Raw genomic sequence first — 8,703 nt, 5'->3', positions numbered from 1 at the left:
AATTCTAAATTGTATACCACCACTTCTCCTACCCTGTCGGTCCACATTCTAATGGTGAAAGTTCTTTTCTAGGAACGGGACTCGAACCGGCTAAGAACGGTGTCAGGCCATATAAACTTCATGCCTGAAAGATGGTGGCGACCAGATTGGCTAATAGTCAGTCAGTAATTGCTATTGTTGATAAGTTATAGAGGATTAGGATTGAGATATTGTAGCCTGTCAGTCATCACAATTTGTTTTCTTCTTGTTTGGCGATATTAGGACATTTGAAGTTCTGGCGTTCAATCCCTCTGTTTATGGTTTCTGTTTCCATCTTTCTTCGAGTGTCCATTTCTTGACGTTTTTCTTTTCATTCGATAGTTATCTCCATTATCCTGCTTCCTGTGGGTGAGGGTGTTAGGAAAAGTGCATGATATCCCCTGAATTTTGAAAAAAGAGCGACTAGAAGGGGGACCAGGAAATTTCACCGTAGGAGTGAGGGTTGGCGACCACCGGTCTCCTAGATAAGTCTGGCATTGTTTCCACTTACTTGTGTCAGGCTCCTCACTTTCATCTATGCGACCTCCCGTGGTCAACTCTTGTTCTTTTCCGACCCTGACGGTATTACGCTTGCGATGCCTAGGGAGACTTTAATTTTTCCGCCCTTCGTGGCCCTCGCTTTTCTTCTACCGGTACCTTCATCATCGAAGCGTCCCTCTGATTAGTGCACTCTTTTGACTGCGTACATCTTAACGATAAAGCTAATATAAAACGGAGACATTTGTCATTTTCTATTTAGGTGCACTGGATATTTGCTACATCACTAAATAATAATGTAGTATAGGCTAGTGCACAAACCAGTTATCCGTGAACTTAAATACTGAATTTCCAGAAATTCTGTAATGCCACTTTCTCGTGATGTCGATACTGACGTAAAAACAAACAAACAAAAATGCAAAGTCACCTCCGTACAGGCCATGAAGGCCCTTGGAGGAGTGGAATGTAAAGGCTTCCACCATTGTTAACCTCGGCACGTGATGGGGTAGAGTGGTTAGCTCTACGCCCGGCCGCCTTTGCCCATAGGAATTAACCTGGTACTCATTTTTGGTGTAGGCTGAGTGAACCTCAGGGCGATATGCACCTCCGGAAGTAGAAATCTCGTTTCTCAAATTTTACAACTTCCTGGCGGGGATTCGAACCCACGTCCTTCCGGGCGAACCGAGCACGCCTTTACCGCCTCGGCCAGGCAGCCCCTCAAACTAACAAACATAAACAAAGAAACAAACACTGAACTGAATTCGCTTTCGATTTTTGTATAGCTTATCAGAAACAAAAAAAAAGTGATTGTGTGGCAAAGACTTGAAATATACAGAAAAATTATAATTTTATTTATACAGATGTTCCCTGTACCTCAAGCTTTTGTAAAGTAACAAGTAGCACCAAGAACTTTCCATAAATGTCCCATTATACTTTTTCATGGTCTTTCGTGACTTGTTTGCTGATGAGGAACCGGACATGTTTGATCTACAAACGCTTCATGGCTTTCTCTTTTTTGTTTGAATACATGCAAACTCCTGTCTCTTTAGCAAGGAACTAGCAGAAGACCCTGAGGAAAGCCTAATGGACCGTGCATTGAAGTACTTTTGGTAAGGAATTTCAATAAGCTCTGGATGACAAGAAACGTTACTAGAGATAAGGTTCGTTTCTCAGTCCCCTGTGTCTGTCTGTCTGTCTGTCTGTCTGTCTGTCTGTCTGTCTGTCTGTCTGTCTGTCTGTCTGTCTGTCTGTCTGTCTGTTTGCCGGGCTGAGTGGCTCAGACGGTTAAGGCGCTGGCCTTCTAACCCCAACTTGGCAGGTTCGATCCTGGCTCAGTCCGGTGGTATTTGAAGGTGCTCAAATACGACAGCCTCGTGTCGGTAGATTTACTGGCACGTAAAAGAACTCCTGCGGGACTAAATTCCGGCACCTCGGCATTTCCTAAGACCGTAAAAGTAGTTAGTGGGACGTAAAAGCAAATAACATTATTATTGTCTGTCTGTCTGTCTGTCTGTCTGTCTGTCTGTCTGTCTGTCTGTCTGTCTGTCTGTCTGTCTGTCTGTCTGTCTGTCTGTCTGTCTGTCTGTCTGTCTGTCTGTCTGTCTGTCTGTCTGTCTGTCTGTCTGTCTGTCTGTCTGTCTGTGTTTTGCTTACAAATGTTCATACTTCTCTAACTGAAGCTGGCTTCCTAGACATAATCCGCTTCCTTGATGGTAGCTCCACTTTTCGATCAGTAGTAGAGTGCGAGTCTGCAGGCCTTAGAAACCTAGCAGAGGTAGTCGGAGTCTTGAAAGGGCGCAGTAAAATCCAGTCAGTACTCAATGAAGGCTGTCTGGTGGCCATGGCGCCAAGTCTGTGGTCTCAAGTCTACCCGATTCGAGTCCCTTTGATGGAAAGGGCGTTGAAGGAGAGGTGGTGGTATGCAATTTATAATCACTAGATTGTGTGCCGAAAGCCTAGATTCAGTTCCAAACATCTCAGCATTATTCATATGGAGTGAGGGCATATGACGCTGTTCAATCGATCAATCAATCAATCAATCAATCAATCAATCAATCAATCAATCAATCAATCAATCAATCAATCAATCAATCAATCAATCAATCAATCAATCAACCAATCAATTTCCGCTTATCTGCATTTAAGGCTGTTGCCCACGTGACAGATTTCCTATAGTTTGTTTACCTAGCCTTCAATGATATCAAGTTGGAAATTTATCAAATCGGAAATTATTATTTTTTTTTGCTATTTAATTTACGTCGCACCGACACAGATAGGTCTTATGGTGACGATGGGATAGGAAAGGCCTAGGAATGGGAAGGGAGCGGCCGTGGCCTTACGTTTTAGGTACAGCCACAGCATTTGCCTGGTGTCAAAATGAGAAACCACGGAAAACCATCTTCAGGGCTGCCGACAGTGGGATTCGAACCCACTATCTCCTGGATGCAAGCTCACAGCTGCGCGGCCCTAACCGCACGGTCAACTCGCCCTATAACTGGTAAATTATTCCCATCTCTAACTCCCCTTCCTAAAAATTACTATTTTTCCCCAATTTATTCTCTTGATTTCCAACTTCATCTGATGTATCACTAAGTGGCGTCTTATAAAAATGCATGCACATTTTAATTTAGGCGATACAATTATTATTATTATTATTATTATTATTATTATTATTATTATTATTATTATTATTATTATTATTATTATTATTATCTAAATAAAATTGAATAAGCTTTGATATTAATGTTCAAAAATTGTAACTCTTACATTACAAGTTGTATTTAGGCGTGATGAAAGCCTTTTACAAGGACCATGATGGATTAGCTTTTCCAAGGTGGTCACAGTTTGATTTCAGGCCAATGCATGATGTATTTTATCTATATAAATAAAATCGTAACGACCGTGTGTCTGTACATTGATTATTTTGGCGAAATTTCTGTACAGTTATCCGCTTCAGGTGTAATAATGACGATCTGCATAATTTTTAGCTTTGGTGTCTGTTTGTCTGTCCTTCTATACCTTGAAAACTACTGGATATATTTCCACCAAACTTCATATTTAGAATCCACCTGTCCTTCGGTAGGTTTTAGCGCAAATATCGTTTCTAAATCCCTGAAATGAGTGGGGATTTTTACGAAACCGAAACCGTGATTTTGCACTCCCTCAAGATATACACAACCAAACTTAATGGAAATCTACCTGCCTTAATGGAAATTCATTTCTAAACCTTTTCTTTTTCTCATGTGCATCATTTCGATAAGAGGATTTAGTAAGGGAGATATCATTAACGGACCGTTTTTCGGTACAAATCCCAGCGGACTTAACGCAAGAGCGGGTGCGTGTAAAACGTATTTCTTACAACTTGAAAACTACTAAGATATTTGAACCAAACTTTATATACAGCATACATCTGTCCAAGGGTAGGTTTCCTTGGTGTCTGTTGGTTTGTTTGTTTGTTTGTATGTATGTTTGTCTGTTTGTCTGTTTGTCTATTTGTCTGTCTTTCTATAACTTGAAAACTACTGGATATATTTCCACCAAACTTCATATTTAGAATCCACCTGTCCTTGGGTAGGTTTTAGGGCAAATATTGTTTCTAAATCCCTGAACTAATTGGGGGTTTATACGAAACCGAAACCGTGATTTTGCACTCCCTCAAGATATACACAACCAAACTTAATGGAAATCTACCTGCCTTAATAGCAATTAATTTCTAAACCTTTTTTTTTCTCATGTGCATCATTTCGATAACAGGATTAATAACGGAGATATCATTAACGGACCGTTTTTCGGTACAAGTCCCACCGGACTTAACGCAAGAGCGGGTGCGCGTAGAGCGTATTTCTTACAACTTGAAAACTACTGAGATATTTGAACCAAACTTTATATTTAGCATCCACCCATCCAACGGTAGGTTTTAAGGTTTATACCATTTCAAATTCCCGGAATGGACTGGGATTTTATAGGAGACCGAAATGGTGATTTTTACTCTCCCACAATATATAAAGTACAAGACCAACCTGACTGGAAATCGATCAAACTGTTTGGAAATCCAATTCTAATTTCTTTTTCCCATGTGCTTTTTCAACGGGAGGATTAATAAGGGAGATAACATGAAAGGTCGGTTTTCAGGCTAAGTCTAGTGGACATAGCCCAAAAGGTTTTATACGTGGAGCAGATTTCTTATCTATCTAGATAAATCATATCGTAACGACCGTGTGTCTGTGCGTTGACTATTTTGGCGAAATTTTCGTACAGCTCTCCGTTTAAGGGGTAATAATGACCACCTGCATATTTTTTAGCTATAGTTTCCTGGAAGTCCTAAATTTAACCCCCCTCCCTGCCCAAAATCAAGATTGGCTCACAATCTGCCACACGAGCTGAAAAAATGAAATTAAGCAAATTTATACCTTTCATCCGGTAACCTACGGAAAACTTCCACGATCTTTAAACATTTCACTTTTTATGCCGAATAATATCGAAATATAGGCAATTTAATGACGGTGCAGACCTTCGTTTCGAGGTATTTCGCGACTAAACGGTCCTATCACAACACGGATGGCACGATCTCCGTTCAATTTCGAGTGATCTACAACTTTGGTCCTGTGATATTTTGTCGTCTTTCTCTCTCTCCCTTATAGGGTGGATTTGGCTGTATATTTCGGTGGTTCGTAAATTTTGTGCTTTTTACACGTGTATTACTTAGGTTGACACACTTATAGGAAAGGTAGAGTCATCGAATTTGGCACGCACATTGACACGACCAATGGCTATATGTGAACCCAATTTCATAATTCTAGCTTCCACGTAAGTATGTGAAAAATAATGTAAAATGATGAAAATGTACCCAAATTTCACCCCATTCAAATATCGTAAATCTATCGAACCCATAAATATGTGAGATACGAGAAAATGTTTTAACACCAAACATGTAGAGCGATAAAAGGGACGTCTGAGAGTGCAAACAGTTTGTTGGTATGATGTACCGTTTAGGAGCAGTAAATCTCGAAATGAAGGTTTGCACTTTCAAACGTGCCCATGCTTATCTGTCATCTATATAAATATAATCGTAACGACCGTCTGTCTATACATTGGCTATTTTGGCGGGATTTCCGTACTGTTATCCGTTTCAGTTGTAATAATGACCATCTGAATATTTCTTAACTTTGGTGTCTGTCGGTTTGATTGTATGAGTTTTTATAACTTGAAAACTACTGAATATATTTCTACCAAACTTGACATTTAGAATCCACCTGTCCTTGTGTAGGTTTTAGGGCCAATATTATTTCTGAATACCTAAATTTACTGGGGGTTTATCCGAAACCGGAACCATGATTTTGCACTTCCTCAAAATACGCACATCCGAAATTAATCTAAATCTACAATCCTTAATGGAAATCCATTTCTAAATCTTTTGTTCTCATGTGAATTTTTCGACAGGAGGATTAATAAGTGAGATATCATGAATGGTTGGTTTTGCAGGTGAAGTCCAGCGGACGTAGCCAAAATGTGTTGTACGTGGAGCAGATTCCTTATCTATCTATATAAATGAAATCGTAGCGACTGTGTGTGCCTGTACATTGACTATTTTGGTGAAATTTTCGTACAGATACCCGTTTGAGGGGTAATAATGATCGTCTGCATATTCTTTGATTTAATTTCCTGAAAGTCATAATTTTTACCCCCTCGCCCAAATTCCAGATTGCATCATAATCTGCCAGACAAGCAAGAAAATTGAAATTTGGCAAAATTATACGCTTCAGCCTGTAACGAACGAAAAACTTCACAGATCTTTAATTTTTTCATTTTTTATCCCCGAAGAATATCGGAAAATGGAAGCAATTTTAATGATGGTGCAGACCTTCGTTTCGAGGTATTTCGTGGGATAAACGGGAAGTCCTATCACATAACGGATGGCACAATCTTCGTTGAATAAGGAGTGATCTTCAACCTTGGTCGTATGACTTTTTGTCGTATCTGTATCGCTTATACGTTAGATCCGTCTCTATTTCTCGATTTTATGTAAATTTGGATTCTTTACCTATATAATTCATAATTTCAATCACTTACAGGAAAGATAGTATGATCAAACTCTACACGAACATTGGCCCACCCAGTACCCATATGTGAGCCAAATGCTATGTCACATAATTATCCGAAAAGTAATGCAATGTAAGATAATCTTACACAAATTTCAACCTATTCAACGTTTCTGACTCAGTCTGACCCATGAATAGATGAGATGCGAGAAAATATTATAGGACCAGCCATTTAGATCGCTAAATACTGCGCCTTACGGTACAATCCTTTGTCAATATGATGTACCGTTTAGCAGCAGTTAATCTGTAAATGAAGGTGTGCAATATTGTAAACATGCATATACTTTTGTATGTCCATCTATATATATTCATTGATGTCGATTTCTAGCGATCAAGAAAGGGTGTGCCTGCTATTGTAATCAGTACTCCCTACACCGACTTTGACTGCTGGCAGTAGGAATGGGGTCCTTCTCCAATTCCTGTGTAATTGGCATTAGTAAGGAGGGCCTACCATTTTAATGAATAATTCGCTTCTTGATTTGTCTTGCAGAAGGCAAGGGATCATGCAGTTTTGTTCGAAAGTCCCCTACCCTACTGTGTTTGGCTCTAGGCCAGGGTGCCCGCCATTATAAACAAATGTTCCAATCTAAAATTTGACTAGCATTAGGCATAGTGCCTGCTATTTTCATGGAAATAAACTACTTCTGTGTGACTGGCAGTAAGCTGGCTGGCAGCAGTAAAAAGGGCCTGCCATTATAATGATAACTGCACAATTCAATTTTGCCTGGTGGCAGGGAAGTTGCCTGCTATTATAATAAAAACTCCTAAACTGTAATCTGTCTGAAAGTAAGAAATGGGTCTGCCATTGTAATTAAAACTCCCCAAATCGATTGTGACCGCGCAGTAGACAATGGGGCCTGCAATTATAATGTAAACTTGCCAACTCGTTTGTGAATGGCGGTAGGCAAGTGAGCCTGCCGTTATCATCATAACTCCGCAACCCTCAGTTTACATTGGAAACAACGTATGGGGACCTCCCCATGCTATTTATCGGATAAGGCTAAGGGACATGCAATTTTAAAACAATCTCATTTACTGCACTCACAGTCTTTACGTCGATATCCGTATACAATGTAGAATACCGTAGCGAAGCACGGGTACATTTGCTAGTTTAGAAATAAAATCGTCAATCCCCTCTAGCTTGGAATCCTGAAAAAAGGAGATCCCAGTCCATGTTTACGAAACAAACAACCAGTTCAAGTTACAAGCCTGCTATTGTTAAATAGGTTGCGGGCAAACTGAAATATTTCATATTGATCGTATACAACAGCACAACAATACAGAATAGCCTGAGTGAGGAGGATAGAATAATATATTAAATCATACTTATCTTTGTTTAACACAAAGCTCCCTGTTGCTTGCGCAGTGTAGATTACCCATACTTCATTTACAATCGAACCTCGATATATCGAACCTCCATTACTCGAATTTTCAGTATCTCGAAGTAACTTAAATTTCCCTTCCGTTTGTCCTATTCTTCACGTGTATTTATTTCTCTATTACTCGAATCTCGGTTACACGAATTTCCCGATTTCTCGACGCAAACATTTCCTCCCTTGAAGAAAAAATACCCTGTAACTCGAATTTTGTGGAACATTGACTGTGCAATTCGGCATGTGTCGAGTTAACAAGTGAAGAAAGGGTTACAATTATGCTGGGAGATAATATAACGGGAACAGAAAAACTAAAACTTCTAGTAATCGGGAAATAGGGGGTGAATTAATTACCGGTCACCTGCGAAAGCAACCCTACAAAGTCGTGAATGACTAGCTCCATTTACGAATGTCGTTTGCGTGGTAGTTTCAACGTGAAGGGAGGAAAGGTTGACAGTAAAAAGCAGAGGATACTAAAGAATTTTTTCAAAGGTGTTTATGGAGGTAGATTTCTTGTTTCGCTACTGTACGTACCGTATCCTGTATTTTAAACAGTTACTATAATAAGGTAGGTAAGGGTTATTCTGCCCGAAGGCAGGTTCGAACCTCCGCAGAGGCGTTCCTGAGCCGGAGTTTACGTGCGGTAGGGTGGCCAGTTCCTTTCCGCTCCTCCATTCCCTTACCCCCCACCAACAGCGCGTGGCAACCCATCCAAC

This window comes from Anabrus simplex, chromosome 6 (assembly GCF_040414725.1).
Source record: "Anabrus simplex isolate iqAnaSimp1 chromosome 6, ASM4041472v1, whole genome shotgun sequence".
In the NCBI taxonomy this organism is placed as follows: Eukaryota; Metazoa; Arthropoda; class Insecta; order Orthoptera; family Tettigoniidae; genus Anabrus; species Anabrus simplex.
Note: the sequence above shows the minus strand (reverse complement) of the source record.